The following is a 20,151-nucleotide window of genomic DNA, read 5'->3' on the forward strand; positions in this document are numbered from 1 at the left end:
TTTCATTTTTATAGTTTGAATCAGGATCTATAAGTCGTATATTATAATTAGTTTATATATCTTTTAAATCTTTTGTAACCTACAGGTTTCACTTTTCATCTCTTTTTATTTTCTCCAATTGCAATTTGTTTGTTGGAGTAGTTTGTCTCATAGAATTCTTACTGGATTTTGCTAGCCACTTTTGTGTGGCATGATCTTTGTTTTTCCTGTAAATTCAGAGGTGAATAGGAGACTTGTATTTGTCAGTTTTCTATCACAATAACACAATTCCCACCATGGAAACTTATGAACTGAAGGGAGCCTTATTTTGGTTCATGATTCTAGTGATCCAAATCCAAGAATGTGCAGCCCCACTAGCTCGGGCCTCTGTTAATAATGACACATCATGGTTGGAGAATGTGTAGGAGAAAACCACTCATATCATGAGCCAGGAAGAGATTAGTGTTTCACAATTCCCTTTAGGGGTATACCAGCAATGACCAAAGGACCTATCTCCTAAAGTTATACAGCATCTATCAATAGTGCCACCCTAAGGACCAAGTCTTCTACACTTGGACCTTTGAGAGACACTAGCCAAATTATATTTCAGATGTATCTTGTGCCATTCCTTCAAGTAGTGTCTATCCTCTTCTCCAGACTGTGGACTTTGTGAAGGTAGGGCTCATGAATACTTTTCTCTCAATGGAAAATCTAGCATTTGGCACGGTATATTGTATATGACAGACACTCAATAAGTATTAGCTGAATGAATGGATGTATGGATGAGCATAGACACATAGGAACTATGAACCAAACCCAACCCAGGAGTAATCCACTACAACCTCTAGACAATTAACTCAGATGTCCCAGGCCTGATTAATAGTGTTCCTACACTTAGAGTACAGAAGGTATTTTCAGAGTTTACTGCAGTCTCATTCTTTGATTCACTGAGTACCTGTCACGTGCAAGGCACTGTCCTAGGCATATGGATACATTGGTAAACAAGGTAGAGTCACACCTGTGCCATCCCAATAATGTGGACCAGTTGATTTCCTTGATGACAACAATATAGAAGGGTCCTATGAAGCCCCTGGATGCATAGCTGCCGTTTGAGCCAGCCAAAGGAGACTTTGGGATTCATTCATTTAATTTGGGATCCTTGCTCCATTGTTGGCTAATTGTGTGCCTCTGGTAGTTAAATCCTCAATTACCTAATCTATACAATAGCATAGTACTGCTGGCTTCATGGGGTTGTGTGAGGGTGTGGTCAACTTTTATTGTGCTCTGCTTATATCATCTTACCTATTCCCACGTCTTTTTGTCTGAGAGCATCTTCTGGCCCAGCTAAGATGGCAGACCTAAAGTGCTGAAGATCTGATCCCCTGCCCCAGTTCCCACAACAATCCTCAAAGAAGGGAATTAAGAGAGGTAAGTGTTACAAAAAACTTAACAAACACACACACACACACACACACACACACACACACACAAACCCCAACAGCAAATAATCCAGTAAATGGGCAAAGGAACTGAATAGGCACTTCACAGAAGAAATACAATCAGTCAACAAATATATGAAAAATGTTCAATATCTCTAGTAATCAGAGAAATGCAAATTAAAACTACACTGAGACTTAATCTCACTCCAGTCAGAATGGCAATTATCAAGAATACAAGTAACAGTAAATGTTGGTGGGGCAAATATATACTCATACATTGCTGATGGGACTGCAAGTCGGTGCAACCACTCTAGAAAGCAGTATGAAGATTCTTCAGAAAACTTGGAATGGAACCACCATTTGACCCAGTTACCCCACTCCTTGGCATATACCCAAAGGACTTAAAATCAGCATACTGTAGTGACACAGCCACATCAATGTTTATAGCAGCTCAATTTGCAGTAGCTAAGCTGGGGAACAAACTTAGGTGCCTTTCAACAGATGAATAAAGACAATGTGGTACATATACATAATTGAATATTATTCAGCCATAAAGAAGAAAGAAATTATGGCATTTGCAGGTAAATGAATGGAACTGAAGACTATCATGCTAGTTGAAATAAGCCAATCCCAAAAAACTAAAAGCCAGATGTTCCCTCTGATATGTTGATACAGTAAGGAGGGGTAGAGAAAATAGAAGTTCATTGGATTAGACAAAGGGGAATGAAGAGAGGGGAGGGAGGATGGGAATAAGAAAGACAGTAGAATGAGTCAGACATAACTTTCCTGCATTCATATGTGAATATACAACTAATGTAACTCTACATCATGTACAATCACAAGAACGGGAGGTCATACACTATGTATGTATAATATGTCAAAATACATTCTACTGTCATGTGTAACTATAAAGAACAAATACAAAAAGAATGATAAGAGTTAGTGGATAAATACTCCAGTTTCCTCACTCCTTGGTAGTACAATAACACTGTCCAGTGGGTCCCCAGTGAAATAGTGCATTTGTTCTCATGGCAGTAACCACCCATCAAGCATTTTTCATTGGTTTCATTCCCTTTTTTCCTCCTTTCAAACACCCTCACCGTGCTTCATGGAGTCACTCAAATCTTTACTCTGGCCCCCCGTTGGGCACACAACCTAAATGAAGCCTTAAATGATTAAGGCATGTGCAATAGTTAGAGGCTCCTTCTGTTAAGGTGCGATCCAGTGGGTGTGTTATCTTCAAAGGATGGGCAGAAAGTGAAAGATGCAATAGAAATCCTAAAATCAGAGATAAATTCAAAATTGCAGTGATTGGCAGTGATTCAAAGTAGAAGCAAACTTCCTCATCTGCTTCAGCCTCTCCCAGACAGGGGACCAAAATAAGGCACAGGTCAGGGATCTATAGGCATAACCACAATCCTGATCATCAGGTATGATTCTGTTATGATCACTAGAGTCTCTTGTAAAAGACAGAAGCAGTGTAATGCCTTTAAGACACGTTTTCTTTAAAAATGGTTAAATTTTTAAAAAAAGTTGCATTTTCCAAGAATGATAAGATGCTATTATTTTGGAAAATTCACTAGTGAGATCAGTTCATTCCTGGATAATGGCAGATAAATGAGCCTTGATTGTTCCAACACCTGCACCACTGTTTGTCTTGTCTCTGACAAGGTGTGGCTGGGCATTGTGTATGAAGTAGGCTCCTCATTATCTGGGCTATTGTTCCAGGAACCAAAGCTATCATCAATGCATATGGTGTATTCCACATAACTCAGCCACAGTATGAGGAGAAGTGAGAAAATAGGTGATAGAGTGAATAACATGTTCTTGGGACTGCATTTCCCAGTTGATTCTTTTTATTTTAATTTTTTATTACCAAGGTAGTATATGATCATCATAAAAACATGAGCAAGAAGAAACGTATAAAGTGAAAGCCTCTCTCTTCTTCTCTAGCCCCACTGCTGGGGTGAACACTATGGGTGTTATGTAAAACACTCAAGCACATGCACGTGTTTGCAAAGTGGCACTCCTACCTGTTATTATGTCTTTTCCACTTCCATGTATTCTAGCCATCTCTATCACCAATATTTTGTTCTTGAATGATGCAGAATTTCACAGCATGGATATCCTATATTTTACTCATTCCATTTTTGTAATTTAATCTGTACAAATAATTAGTCTGTGAACATCTGTGTTCCTTGTTCACTTACGAGACAATTTCTGAAAAAGAATGACTAGATTTGGAATTACCAAGTTTAAGGGCAAACACTTTTTTTAACCTTTTAAAACCTACAAAGTACCCTCTAAATCAGGCCCCCAAATGTATTTCATTGTTGCTTTAATTTGCATTTCTTTTAAAATTACTTGTAGTTGAGCTTTATTTTCCCTATGTTTATCGACTACTTCTATATTTTTCTATGAATTGTGTGGAAATAGATTGCCCAGATGATAATAAGAAACGGATACTTATTTAGAACTTGTGATAGCAAGGGAGTTGGTCACCATCACTTGCATTTGATAGAGACCCAAAGGTATGTAGGGGAGTTGGAAAGCTTTCTAATGAAAGAAAAGGATCCTTCAATTAGGAATGTCCTGACGGGAGGCCATTGGTATGAAGAAGCTAGAAGTAAACTCACCAGAGCAAGCCATCCTATGTGAGTGGTTAGAGAAGACATATTTGGCTTTTTAAAAATGGTCCTGCATAGAACCCTGGGGGAAAAAAACAAGCAAAGCTGTCAGTTATTGATTAAGTCCTGGCTGTTTGGGCCATTGCTACAAAGGTGGTGGTTTGGCTTTCTGAACTTGTAGTCACAGATTGTGGATTAGAGTTCTTTTGTTATATATGGTCCAGCCATTTGTCCATTAGCATAGATACTCCCCAATTTACAGTGCTTCAATTTATGGGTTTTTCCACTTTACATTGGTGTGAAAGCAATAGGCACTCAGTAAAAACTGTACTTGGAATTTTGAATTTGGATCCTTTTCAGACTAGCCATATTCAGTGCAATCCTCTCTCAAGATCCTGGGCAGTGGAGCGCCATCACTTTCAGCAATGAGGAGAAATACTGACATTGTACAGCATTCTCTGTTGCTAAGTGAGGATTCTCAATAGGTTCGGTGTGTTCAATGCATTTTTGACTTGTGATGAATGTATTGGCACATTTCCCTCATTGTAAAATTGGAAAGCAAGGATATATTCACTCTCAACTGCTTCTTGATTTCTGTTAGATTCTTGATCTTTTTCCCCCCTAGTTTCTAAACCTGAAACAGATGCACCAATGTTAGGGTTTCCATTTTTGATATTTTGTTACATAATTAAATGGACTCACATGTGCACATCTTTCCTACAATGCAGTTGTATTGCACACTTTAGTAAAGAGGATTTTAACCTCCTAAAACAATGTTTAAAGCAAAATAGTTTTGCTCTTGTATGAGACGTTGACAATTGAGGGTTATGTGGTAGGATTTGGGGGCGGAGTTTATGAGGCTTTACAGAGTGGAGAAGAATCATATCTTGTGGATGCCACACATTACGAATTCTCCAGAAGGAAGATCCACATGGCTGTTCTTTGTACCGGTCCTGTGGTACTCTGCACAAAACTTACATTTAGAGGTCAGCAAACCCTCATCATGTTTAAGACAATAATTTAGAATATTAAAAACTCATCAATTTTTAATCTTGGAAGAGATCACATACAATAAAAAAAAAACCAGTCACCATAAAGTCCATGTGAAGCCAGAATTTTAAAACAGATAGTGAGCATAGATAGATATATCGGGTCAGATGGAAGAAAACAGATCAAACCGGTTTGGGTCCAAAGTTTGGAAACTGCTCGTGGGAGATTGAAATGTGAATGTTCCCAAAGCCTGGCCTATGCTGCCCATCCTAAATAATTGTTAAAGAAGCAACTCCTGAGCAGACAGGGAACTGCTAATTAATTCACCCTGGGTCCCCTTCTTCCCTGAACTCTCTGTAGGTTGTGCCCAAGAGGGCACCTGGATTGGCTTACTCCTTTGCTCTGTCCTGCTTGTCCTACTCCTTAATAGTCTCCCTTGAGAGTACCTCCTTAATAAATCTCTAACATATCAGTCACTGTTTCAGGTTCTGTTTCTAAGGAAACCAATTTAAAATAGTACCTAAATTCCTAACACTATCACAAATTTGTTATGGGACTTGGGCAAGTCCTACCTCCTCCAGACCAGTATCCACAACTAGAAAAATAAAAGTATGGACACAATTATTTCTAAGGTCTTTTAAAGAGTCAGAACTCCATGATTTCATTTGAATTGTGGTTACATATTGTCTCAGTCCATTTTGTGTCATTGTAACAAAATACCCCAGGCTGGGTAATTTGTAAAGAAAAAAAGGTTTATTTAGCTCACAGCTTTGAAGATGCAATGGCATAGCCCTGGTGAAGGTCTTATGGAGGATGACATCACAATGTCAGGAAGGCATGGGAGTGGTGAGTGGTTCATGTATGAAAGAGATTCAGGGGGATGCCAGGCTCCTTTACAAAATGGATTATTGCAGAAACTTATCAAGTCTCACAAGACCTGTGTCAAAACCTTCCAAGGGTGGAACCTGCATGACCTAATTACCTTCCATTAGACCTCAACCTCTCAAATGTTCTACCCACTCAATACTGCTATCCTAGAGACCCAGTTTCCAGCACATGAAACTTTGAGGGGCAGACACAAACCATATCTAAATCACAGCACATGTTATACTTCCTTTAAAGAGAAGCTTCTGAACCTGGAATTCTTGCATGGCTTTTCGTGATCAGTGAAGCCTCAGGAATTTTATGTAAAATTGTGAATATAATTTTTGAGGAGAATGCCCATAGCTTTTATTAGATTTTGGAGGAGTTTATAACTCTCCATTAAAGTTAGCAACCACTCTTTATAGCTTGTTTATAGATTTCAGACCGTTTATGGGAATATTGTCACAAATCCTAACACGAATCCTTTGAAATTAATAATGATTTGATTAAAACCGCTTCATATTTCTTTTCAAATAACAGAAAGAAGTAGGTCCTGACGGTAGTTTCCCAACAGAGCTACGCACAATCCTTCTTGCTTAGTCTTTGAGATTTTTTTCTTATAAACTTGGTCTTTTGTAGGTTCACCTTTTTTTTTTTTTTCCTCTTATTTTTATTTTGGTACTGGGAATTGAACGCAGGGGCACTTAACCATTGGGCCACATCCCAGACCTTTTTTATATTTCATTTGGAGACAGGGTCTCTTTAAGTTGCTTGGAACCTCACTAAATTGCTGAGACTGGCTTTGAATTTACAATCCTACCTCAGCCTCCTGAGCCGCTGGGATTAGAGGCATGTGCCACTGCATCCGGCTGTAGGTTCACTCTTTCAAACTTTTCTGTGAGGGTTGAATATAAACTGCATTTTTCATTTTCTTTTCTTTTCTTTTTTTTTTTTTTTAGACAGATATTGGGTAAACCAGTCTGGCTTAACTAAAGAAGAAAATGTGTTTGGACTCTGATTAATGAAGACTATGAAATCCACTTACTTGAGTTTCTTTCTGTCCTCTTTTTTGTATACAGATTAGCAGACAGGCAGACAATAGATACACAGACATACCCAGCCATAAGCACCAGAAACACATCCCAGAAGCTTTCATCAAATACAGAGTTTGAAACCTGGTTTTGACAAAAATAGCCCCAGCTGGTTATATTGAAGTCCCACTTGTTATGCACACAGTAGGTCAATAAATTATGAGGCAAGCAGCTGCTTCAACTTTTAGAACAATTAGGTCCCACGAGTAGAGCACATGGCAGGGAGGAGGCAGGGTGCACAGAAGGCTCTCCTTCAGAAAGGAAACATCTGGGTCAGCCACGGGTACTTCCTCTCATAAAGGATATTTCATCAACCTGGATAACAAGAATTTATATAAATATACATTCACAAACTCACATGATACATATGGAAGAAATAAAGAACAAGGAAGTAATGCTGAATTAAGTGCATTAAAGGGTTCAGCCAGCCTTTCAGTCAACCACAAGAGGGAAGTTTGGGTTCTCATGATGTCACCTAGATGCCAGAGGGTGTTTATATCTTTAAACAAAGCTTTCAAGGGTAGGACCTAAAGGACAAAGAGTCTCAGTGGAGGCATTCCAACCTGAAACAATGATATAGGACAGCTGGACACGTGCAATCATGATTTCACTTGCTCACTTTTTAGCTCATTCCTTCATTATTCAAAATGTGTTCAGTGAATGTCAGGCCTTACACGTGGTGCTGGCCTAGCATGCCAGTGATCCCAGTCTTAGGGTACTTACGGTTTGGAAGAGAAGACCAAAAAAAACTAATAAACACATGACTACCTGATTACTGACTGTGATACATATTAACTCTCTGAGGGCTAGAAAAATGGAATAGAAAGGTGGTCAGGGAAGACATTTTTGATGGCTATTTTATGTCAACTTGACTGGGCTAAGGGATGCCCACATAGCTGCCCAGCCATTATTTCTGCATATGCCTGGGAGAGTGTTTCTAAAATATAGAAGCATTTGAATTGATAGGCAGAATAAAGTAGAAAGCCCTCCCCAGTATGAGTGAGCATTATCCAATCTTTGAGGGACAGGATAGAACAAAAAGATGGACAAAGGGTAAATTCTTCTCTCTCTCTCTCTCTCTCTCTCTCTCTCTCTCTCCTCTCCTCTCCTCTCCTCTCCCCACCCCCTCAGATCTGAACCATCCATCTGCTCCCTATCTTGGACACCCCAGGCTTTCAGATTCAGACTAGGATGTATATCAGCAATAGTCACTAGCCCTGATTCTCTGGTCTTCCACCTTGTACTGAATTACACCACTGTCTTTCCTAATTCTCTAGTTTGTAGACAACAGATCATGGGACTTACCAGCCTCAATAACTATGTGAGCCAATGCCGATGATAAATTTCTTATTACATATGTATATCTATAGATATTCTGCTAGTTCTATTTCTCTTGTGAACCCTGACTGACTCATCTTTCAATGAGATATTCTAGTACCAAAACAATTGCTGCTCGTATATCTGAAATTCAGACTTAACTAGACATTTGTATTTTATCCAACGATGCTGCATCAATTTGGGTTGGCCATATGAATTGCTTTGGTAGGTGGGACAGCAATAAAGGTTCAGAATGTACTTGCACGTGAGGGCTTACATTTTTGTTGCTCTGGAACCCTCTGAATCTTACATGTGGAGAAGCTAAGACCAGCCTGTTGGAGGTTGAGAGACATGTGATCCAGTGGGTCCCATTGTCCCAATAACCAACTTGTCCACACTAGATAGGTGAGAGAAGCCATGCTGCATCTTCCAGCCACCAGCTGACCCAAAAGCTGACTACAGGTGCCAAAAAAGCTGCCAGTACTCAATGGTTTGGTTCATACTTCTGTCTCGGTTCATTTTTGTTCTAATAAAAAATATGCCATAGACTAGGGGGCTTATCAACAATAGAAATTTCTCACAGTTCTGGAGGGTGGGAAGATTCACTGTCTGGAGGGTGAGAGCTTTCTAGTTCATATATGGTGACTTCTTACCATGTCCTTTCTTGATGGGGGGACAATGCAGTTCTCTAGGATCTCTTCTATGAGGGTATAATCCAATTCATAAAGGCACTGACTCAATAACCTAATTACGTCCCCAAATCTTCATCTCCTAACCATCACACTGGTGATTAGGCTTTAATATAAGAATTTGAGAGGGGAACATAAAATTTCAGAACATAGTGACTTCTTTTTATTTTTTTTATTTTTGGCTTTCTAATCCTGCCTTTCAAGAACCCATTAATTCCAGTCTTACATATTGATGAATGAAAATGTTCAGATTCCAATGAAGGTTCTGGACGTGCAGAATGCAAGGAAATAATGCAGCTGAGTTTACAATTTCTGAAAGGTATGGAGCCAGGGTGGCAATTTGATACATGTATTTTCTTCTCCCTCTCATCAAAGAGCGTAGTTTTGGAAACATCCTCAGGTTAGGAGGGTCTCATTTCTAGCTCATCTCACATGCAGGCAATGGTCCTGTAAGCTTGAATGTTTTAAGAAATCGATCCTACTCACAAATTACAAATGGAATAGTTTTAAGGTTGGTGAACCAATTAATCAAGCATGAGAAATGGTTTCTAACTAAGTAAAAAGAGAAGAGTTTACAGGGATATTTAAATAGCTCAGGAATGACAAATTCTCAGCTGCATTCCTCTGAGGTGTCATGGGTGTATCAGACATCAGCACCCAAGGAGGCCAAACCCAGGAGGGGTGGGAGAGAGCAGAACATCAACAATAACAAAGCCCTGGGACCCATTCCAACAAGGCAGGCAGATCAGATAATACATAAAGGAGGATAGGAAAGCAAAAGACCCCCTTCTATTGTCCACATGCACAGTCTGCATTATTCAGAGGACAGATTTTTAAATATGTATCAGCATTCCAGTAAACAGGGCAAGCTTGCTAATAACAGTGCAATTCAGCAATCGCTACTCCAAATAAACACATTAGGAATGTCATTACTCTAATCAGATTAACTGCTGTCCTTCATATTATGCTTTGAATAATCATTAAAGTTCTTCTTTATACTTGTGAACTTGGCAAGTATTCTTCCTAGAGATTCATGGAAGAAATGTTGGCTTGTTAGTATTTTTCCTCTTTAAAGAAGATTCTTCAACATTTTTAATAAATGCATTGATTTTTCTCCCACAGAGGTGACTTACTATGGTAAGACCTTACTGTGTTTGGTTTCATGATTTCTAATACTAGACCTAATTTTTGAATAGGATTTTATTATTCATTACAGCAGGTCATGTTTCTTTATAAGAACAATTATTATGATAGTTTAAATGTCATTGTTCTCAAACCAGTTTAGCTGCCACATCACTCTCTGAATACTTGCACTTGAATATCTGAACCATAGTTCATAATTGTATTATTCGCTGAGCTGATTCTTCTCATTAATAATGCCCTATAAATGCTTTTTCAATAGCCAGAAATCCACTCCTGTGAACAAAACTGTCTCCACCCATTTTTGGCAGTGGGCAACAGCTGGGATCTTTTGTAAATAAATTGAGACCTAGTGATGAATTTATTTCCTATTGTGGTTACATTCATGAATTGAAAGGCATTGAAATTCAGAGCTGTGCTATCTGATGTTCAACATTTTTTAATTCATGAGATTCAAGAGGGAGAAATATTGTAGTTATTTATTAAAATAATTTTCCTATCAAAAATAAATTGCTCTTTTCTGGCACAGAATGCTTAGAAGAATTAATATCTAATAATTAATAAGTAGACTTTTTGAACTAAGTTCTAACACTTCTCTAATAACCACCTACTCTCTTCCAAAATAAAAGTGAACACTTGCACACACTTTAATAATCCTGCTGAGAAGGGGGTCTTAGGTTCTAAATTGACAATTTATTTTCTGTGCTTTATTTCTTTTTTGCAATCACTTTACCTTTTCCATCATGTTTTTCTATTTTGAAAACATCAGAAGTCATTTAGATCCACTCATATATAAGGAAAACAGAGGGAAATAGTCGAAAAACCAGCCAACAGCAGATGTTCAAAATAGAAACAGATCTCATGGGCCTGCCCAATTTTTCTGTCTGCAAAATTCCCCTCTCTATCCTTATGCACTTTCTTTTCTTCAGCTTGAACAACAGTATTTCTTTGTAATTGACTTTCTTAGTTACTTGTGTCTTTCTTGGTCACAACTGTTCCCCGTAGGAATCCCTGCCATCTCATAATGTCTTCAAATACAGCAAGAAAATTTTCTGTTTTCAAGAGAAATTAATGTGGATTGAGAGCCTAGGCCATCACCAAATTTACAAAGTAAAGTGAGGGAGGGAAATTGGGTCCCTCGAGTGAATTTCTGACTGTAGATATGGGTAAAGGTCTTTCATGAGCAGAGGAATAATTCCCTCTGTTAGTCAACTTTTCATTGCTGTGACCAAAATACTTGACAAAAACAACCTAAAGAAAAGTTTACTTTGGCTGGTAGTTTCAGAAGTTTAGTTCATGATGGGCCAACTCCATTGGTCAGGGCCAACTCCATTGGTCAGGGCCAACTCCATTGGTCAGGGCCAAGGTGAGGCAGAACATCATGATCTGTTGAGAGTCACAGCCCAAGCGGCCCCAGCAAACTTCCAGCTGATTAGCTCATAGCGGCCCCAACAAACTTCCAGCTACCAGCTGATTGGCTCCTCTGCTGTGATGCTCATTGGGCTGTTTCCCTGCCCTTTCAGATCATGGAGCTGCTCATTGGGGGACTCCTTTGGCTCCACCCATGCAACCCAGCCAATCGGCCTCAAGAGTGGGGGGGACGGTTGAGAGGCTCCATGGAAGCTGGTGGTGGCAGTTGGGCTCTGAGGGAATTCCTAAAGAGCTCCTATGGTGCAGGGAGTGTTCTAAAAATAAAGTTCGTTTCTGCTTGACAAGTGGCTCGTGAATTGTGCCCAGCCAGACTCCTGCAATGATCGAATGGTGTGGCAGAGAAGTACTGAAAGGAAGCAGAGAAAGAAAGGGAGGAGGGCTTCAGGAAAGATGAGCCATTCCAAGGCACCCCCACTCCATGACCCACCTCCTCCAGTCATACCCCACCTGCCCGCCATTACCATCCAGTTAGTTCATTCAAACCAGGATGAATTGATTAGGTTATAGCTCTCAGAATCCAAATATTTTGCCTCCGAATATCCCTACATTAACACAGGAGCTTTGGGGGGACCCCCTCACCTCTAAACTATAGCACACACTTTTTGAATTGTAGTGCCTTAAAAAAAAAATCCTGTCTACTCTGGCTCTTTTGGAATATTTAAAATCAATCTTTGGTTGACCAAGTATTTGTCTAGATTTTCTAGCATAAAGAAGTATTGGTGGTAAGGGAACCTAAGCTCATTTATTCCACTTTTATTTATTTTTTTAAGTTTAGCTCACATGGAGATGATGCTTAATTCAGCAGAATGAGAACTCAACCAAGAATGTGGGTATCCTTAAGTGCATTTCTGCTCTCTTACCTGCATCACAATCTTTTGCTCTGCTTCTCTTTTCTTCTTGAGGTCTGTAAATCATATGTACTGTCGTCAAAACCTAATTAACCCAACAGGCCCGTCCTTGGGATTTCCCATGTGCCTGCATGTGTGACCCACAGGGCTGAATCTCTCTGCTGCCATATCCACAAACCCCAAATGGAATTGAAATGATAAAGAGGGTCTTGCTAGTGCTCTTGGCAGTTCCAGTGCTGCTGCTTCAACAACTTCCCAAAGGGTGGGTGACTGTTCTCACTTCTTTTCATGACAAGCCCATAGAATTTGCTGCTTCTTAAGAGGAAGCAACAGACAGCGCTCCCAGATTCCCTGGGCTGACTCTTGGAATTTTTCTTTCCTTTTCACAGGAATTGCCTAGTCAAGTGGATTCTCATAGCTGCCAATAAACATCATTTCAGAAAAACTGGTCTCAGACAATATCTTCTGTTCCCTTATTTTTCAAGCTATATATTTCCTGACCTTAAGTAGAATATTCCCATTTTCCCAAAGCTTCAAGTTTTCTTGAAAAAAAAAAGTGGGTAGCTGACTTATTTCTGCAAGATGTAAAGCAAAGTTCTGTATATCTAATCCTTATTCCATGACTCGAGACCTAAAGATGAACCAATGAACCAAAATCGTAACTCTAACAAAGAAACATGCGTAATTGAATCTTTATTATCTCCAGTTAACTTGGCTTAAAGTCATATTTTTGCATATAGGCTAAAATAGCATATATGTGTCCATAAAGGACAAAGGATTCTTTTATTGAATTATTCTTATATTCAGTGGGAAATTACTGATCATCAGTTATAGAAGGCTCTGAGCCACAAGTTAGGGCTAAAGCAGGGGGGTCTATGGTCCCTGACTGTCTAAAGCTCTCAAACTAGCAGGAAAGTACACATAAATCTCAAGAATCCTGCTGAATAAACTATTCACCCATTAAAGCAACTAATGCCAAAAATATATTGCTGATCAAAGGACAATTTCTCTGAACTCAATGGAAGCTACCCAAACACTGACTTTACCGAAACACATTTATTTCAGTAAAAAAAAACAACAGGTAGAGTTGGAAAGGAATTCCTTTTCTTGCAGTGTGTGGCTTATGGGGAAATTCAAATGAAAAGTTGAAAAAAAGGAAAACCATAAATCAGCTAAAAGAACCAGATGTATTAAAAAAATAAGAAAACAGATACAAACCTAGAATTATTTGCTACTAAATTACAGGGAGATCATGATGTTAATCAGAACTAAGTACAAATATCATTGTGTGTTTTTTGACCCCAGAGCTCAGCACATATATTTTGCTGAATGCCCACCTTGAGTATGGCTCTGAATGTGCCAGCATCTTGCACAATCAAAGTGCCCCTAAATTAGGCCTGTAATAATGGCATCACGTTCCCTGTGTAAAGGACCTTGCAATTGAAAGAGATCCAGATGTGATTCTTCTTGCAACATAAAGAAACCTTTTTGAAGCAAGTACTTAATCCTACATCAGTGAGAGAAAGCTCTCTGACAAAACAAACAATCCTCAAATTTCATCATCTTAATACAGAGTTTACTTCCCACTCACACAATGGTTCATAAGGTGGTTCTGAGACATGTCTTCTTTCAGTTTTGGGTTCCACTATCCCCTAGAACTTTAAGTTCTCTCTTAAATCCTGTTTCTAGCTGCCAGGTTGGAGGAGGGAGAGACTGGAGAATCCAGCTGGTGTTTGCTTTGGGGGCAGTCCTGGAAGGGCAGACATTTCTTTAAAAAAGAAAATTAAAAATTTTAGTTGCAGATGGGCACAACAATTTATTTTATTTATTTATTTTTATGTGGTGCTGAGGACTGAACCCAATGCCTCACACTTACTAGACAAGTGATCTACCACTGAGCCACAACCCCAAGGGGCAGACATTTCTTCAGCCATGTTTCATTGGCTAAAATTTATGATCAACTGAATCTCAAGGAAAGCTAGGATGGGTTGTCCAGTTATTTGCTAAAGGAAAGAGAGACTGAGTCACTAGTCTGTGCCCAAAGTCCTGAACATCTCTGGTATTGTTTTCATAAGAGAAAAAAATGCATACTCTAATCATAACAGGAAAATTATTTTATTAAGTATCCCGTTGGAAAATGTCTTGCTCTTTTAGAGTCTTCCTTGATTTAATCTTCAAAATAATAAACCAAACAAAAAAACCCAGAAAGATTGGAAAATAACTCTGACCAAATTACTTTCATATCCTCTTGTCACTTGAGTACTTATTTATGAGAACATGGCCCAAGTCCATTACCAAACACTGCTACTACAGAACTTTGATTTGTAAAACACAAGCTTCTTTAGAAAAAAAAAAATCAGTGGATCAAATGATAAACAAATAACTGGTCTAAGCAGGGTTAAAGGATTTATTGGAACCATCTCCAAGATAGTATTTTTATTATTTTTATTACACCATTATAGTTATATATAGTAGTTGGTTTTATTTTGACAAAGTCATACATGCACGCAATTTGATTTCCTCTTTTCAGATCATGGTACCCCCCCTCTTTTCCTTCCTCCTCCTATTCTCCTTCTCTATTGATCTTCCTTTTACTCATTTATTTATTTATTAATTTTTATTGGTGCTTTATACATATACATAAAGATGGCATGACAAGAGAGCCTACAGAATGGGAGAGAATCTTTGCCAGCCACTTCTCTGACAGGAGATTAATATCCAGAATATATAAAGAACTCAAAATGCATACACATGGATGTATAACCAATGTGATCCTACAATTTGTACACGTGAAAAAATGAGAATTCGTACCCTATTTGAATCAAATGTATGATATGTCAAGATCATTGTATTGTCTTGAGCAACTAATAAAAAAAAGAACTCAAGCTTAATGCCAACCAAACAAAAGACCCCAGATAACCCAATTAACAAATGGGCAAAAGAACTAAACAGACATATCAAGTGGAGGAAAATTTACAAACAAAACAGAAAAATAAGTACTTTTCTAGTACAATCATGTGTCACTGAACAATGGAGATGCATCCTGAGAAATGAGTCATTAGGTGATTTTGTCATTATGCAAACATCATAGGATGTATTTACACAAACTAAGATGGCTGTGATGTCACTAGGCAACACAGTCTCATGGGACTACCATCATATATGTGGTCCATCATTGACTGAACAATTGTTATGCAAGCATATGACTGTACTTGTATTAGTTTTCAATTGCTGCATGAAAAATTACCACAAATATAGCAGCTTAAAACCACATAAAGGTATTATTTCAAAGTTTCCTTAAGTCAGGACTCTGGATATGGGTCCACTTAGTATCTCATCAGACAGATATCAAGGTGCCCACTTGATAGTCTCATCTGACATTCAGGTTTCTCTTCCAGGTTTTTGGCAGAAGTCAATTCCTTGCTGACTCTAAGCCAGGGGTCCCTCTCAGCTCATATGGACTACCCTCAGGTCCCAGGATGGGGCTCTCTGACAACATGGCATCTTATATCTTCAGAGCCAGTGGCTATGATGGAGGCGTATGTAGCCCAACCTAATCAGGGTAATGATAGCTCATCATTTCCCTTGTTCCTTCCCACATCAAGAGAGGATTATATAGGGCCCATGCACTAGTGAACAGGAGTCTGGGGGCCATCATAGAAGTTGGCAGTACACACTACTGTTTCTTTTTAACAAATAGGATGAACATATGCTGTTTATACATAAAGTATATCTGCATGAGTATAGGAGGAGCTAAAATAAGGTTTGTCTCTAGAGAGCAGAACCAGAAGATTAGGAAGAAAATGAATGTTTCTGTGTCTTTGGCCCTGTTTCGATGATTTTAGCATATTTGTGTATTACCTACTCAAATGATGCCATTAACAAAAATAAGAATAGAGGAGGCAAAAATGCACAATAGTCTTTCCTGGAGGTATTACTGCAGGCTCAGTGCATGGCCCTGACCCTGGCCTTTCCAGGTGGTGTCTGTTTGAGCCTGGTAAGCACCTTCCCTGGGCAGGCCAGGAAGGAAGTTTCACAGATAGTAATTACTGACCCAGTTCTTTTTCGCCTGCCTTACAGTATGCCCATCACTGACACAACAAGTTTTGGAAAAAAGAGGGTTTATTCTTGAGGCACCATTTGTGTGGAGATGAGAGCTGAGCCTCAATTCTACTTCCCCAAGGATAGGGTTTAGGGGTACTTATGGGTTAAAGAAGCAGGGTAGCTTAAGACACAGGGAAAGGCATTGGAAGTGAGGAAGAATAAATTAAGTATTCAGTGGTCTGCACAAACTTCATGGCTCTTCATAAGGTGTATGTTCAGAAAATGGTGGCATTAATGTGATCTGTGGGTGGGATTTTTGACCTGATAATATCAAAAAGTAACCCATCGAACACTTGGGCAGGCCCAAGTGAAGGGGTTTGAGCTAGACAACCATCAATTAGAGGTATTGTCTATGGCAAAACTAGCAGGGGTCTATTACTTTATTGTTTAGTTGAGCAACTTATAAACTCAGTGATGAAAGAAAGTAACTAGAAGCAAGTAAAACCAGAGGGTTTATTCAGGTTTTCCTTCAGTTTCACTGTGAAGTACTCTCCTCTGGAAAAATTCTTCCAAGTCCTCATGTACTGTAGCCTGATATCCACAAATTGAAAACATTCTTCATCTTGGTTACAATTCAATCTTTTGCTTGTTTTTAAATTAGTAGGCTTTTTAAAGAGAAGTTTTACAGAAATGAAATTGCAGAATCTTAATAGAATCCTAGCAGGTTTATAGAAAATTTGATCAGAAAATTCCTAATACCCACCTCTTTCCCTCTTCTACATGAATGATGAATTCTGCAGGCAAGTCCAAGCCCCATTTAGTAATTGTGAGTGTGGTTTATTTGTTACAACTGATTACCCACTATTGGTACCTTATTCACTAAAGTCCACATTTTTAACATTAGGGTTCACTCTGAGTATTATACCTTCTATGGGTCTTGACAAATGTATAATGACATGTGTCTATCATTACTGTACCATAAAAAAATTGCAGTGCTTTTTAAAAATTGTTATTTTGGGCTGAGGACATTCATGCTAGGCTTGTCTAGTATGCATGAGGCCCTGGGTTCAATCCCAGCACTGCAACAAAACAAACCCAAACCTGCTATTTTTAGCATTTCATGCAATTTGTGCACCAGGACTCCATGAAGTTTGAAAACCAAATACAAATCCGGTTCTTATTTGTCAAGGAAGAAATCAGCTTGAAGTTTCCCAACACAAAGAAATGATAAATGTTTAAGTGAATAGAAATACTAGTTACCTTGATTTGATCATTATGCATGTATACATATATTAAATTATTGCAGTGTACCCCATAAATATGTACCATTATTATGTGCCAATTAGAAAATTTTTTAAAAGAGATATTTTAACAGCAATGAAAAAAAAAAAAGTCAAGGAATCAATTGTTTTGATTGAAGAGACTACCCTTAATTTTTCCAGAATTGCCAGAATAGACACTTTGCAAGAAAGCATCCCTTTATGACAACTCTACCAGCAATAGCGGGAGGAGAGGTGTTCAGTTTTCTATTTTAACCAGGAAGAGATGATACAGGCCAAAGGGAAAGCCTGTGTTAGGAGGTTCTAAGGACACCATGGTGACACTGTGAAGAAGCGGCAGAGGGCATGGTAGCCTGTGTGAGTCTATACCTGAGCAGAGTCGGCGACACATGGCTGCACCAGTCCTGCACGCGGAGGACCCCCAGCACTCATTTCTCCTTAGCCTGCCAATCCTGGAAGGGGACACATACGCACAGCTGTCAAGACAAATCCCAGCAGCTAAGTCAATCATAAAATAAGTCTGTCAGTCATCCTGACTGGATGAGACGTGGCCCCAAAAGCACCACATGTCACCATGTCACTGCCCGATAACATCCACCGCGTTCCCCTGCTCGGTCCTCCACCACCTCTTTTGACACCTCTGTCACCTACGCCACCCTCGTATCAGTGCCAGCTGCTCATTGCAATTCTTTTAAAGAAAAGTTCTCTTTTCCTTCATCGTAAGCAAGAATTTGGGGTTACAAGTGGCTATTGCTATAGGTACCTCATAACTAAATGACTCATAGGATTATACACCCCTGAACTGCATGTCCTTTCAGTTCCCAATTGTCAGTACATCCGTACCCCATGAAACCAGACACGTTTTCAAACCACCGTGATGAATTCTGCAGGCAAGTCCAAGCTACCAGCTGGAGCTGTTTTTAAATTGATAAAGATATTTGCCAGAGGAAACACAGCATGCTGTGTGGGTTGGAAGCAGCACTATTGACTATTCTGGTGGTGGCCTAAGTGCAACAATGAGAAGAACTACTGAGAAAGGGGTGGCTAGGGTAGTCACTCTAATTAGTAGACAGGAAATAAGTCAGTGTCACCTCCGTGTCACCTAAGCGGAAGGCTAGACTTTCCAGCAGGGTGAAAAAAATAGAGCATGCAAGAATCTAAAAATAAATCCCACCCAGACAATTCTTGGTTTATTTCGTCCTTTCCTTGGGTCTCAATAAGTCATTAAGTTTCTTCAGAGTCAAACAAGTCTCCTCATTATGATGTTCCCGTAAAACCAACTTCCTGTTGCTCTGAGAACTGTGGATAATGGCCCCTGATACATGGAAGTTTGAATACACACTGATAAAAATCAGATTTTCTGCATGCGATGGATATTAAAAATACCAAACTTTTATGATATTTGAATGTTAAGCAGCGTCCACGGGGCAGAGATGACCTTGCAGTGTGTAATACGGTGAGAAGAAGAAAGACAGGGCAAATGCCCTCACATCTCACATCTTTAATAATTTGCCTGTTCAGCCTTCAACCGGTGTGGTCTTTTCATACAGAGCCTGCCCAGCCACAGTTGTTCGCGTAAATATTCCTTAAAGCAGAAGTTTCCCAAGGGCTTTGTCAGTCCCCAGGCGACTGGCCTTCACTGAACTTCAGGGCAGGCCCAACCCGCCAACTTTCATTTGGGGATCCCTCCTGATGCAAAGTTAATCTAAACTCAAGAACAAAAGTATTCATATTTTTCCTTGTATGTCAAGGATTACCACCATTGAAATCGTTCTCTATTATCAGCTTGTCACTTTCTTTGCTACTTAATCTCTTTCTTTCTCTTGCTCAATAGCCTCCTCTTACTTTCTTTCCTACTGAAGCAAGAGGAGGGGTTTCCCCCCTCTCTTTCCTTTTAAAGCAACTCACAAAGTTAAAAGGCCAGCTCAGCCTGACCACCTGGATGGACGGGAGGCACTGTCCAACCGGCGCCCCGCCAGCAGCCAGCTGTGACATTGTACCCTGCCAGCTTTGTTAAGCCCTGCTCCCGGGATTGTCCTGACTCTGTTGACAACCGCCTCCTGCCCAGCCAGTGTCCTATTCCAATTGTCCTCAACTTCCCTTGTGTAATGCTGTTTTGCAAATTATGAAGCACTGGGAGTCTGTTAATCGCAGTTCATGTCCCATGTAAGGCCACACAGGGGAGGCAGAGCTGGGTGGGGAGGCATGCTGGCAGGGCTGAATGTCTTGGGAGGTGGCCCATTCACACCCCTAACGAGATCATTACTGCTAACTAAATACGAGCCTGGCCTCGCGACCCTCTGGGGACTCAGGGAGGCCCCTGTGGGACATCAATAGTATTTCAAACTCCCACTCGGCTGCCTTCCAGCACTGGAAGCTAAACCTGGGATCAAAAGGTCTCTAGCCCTAAGC

Source organism: Callospermophilus lateralis, chromosome 3 (assembly GCF_048772815.1).
Source record: "Callospermophilus lateralis isolate mCalLat2 chromosome 3, mCalLat2.hap1, whole genome shotgun sequence".
Taxonomy (NCBI): domain Eukaryota; kingdom Metazoa; phylum Chordata; class Mammalia; order Rodentia; family Sciuridae; genus Callospermophilus; species Callospermophilus lateralis.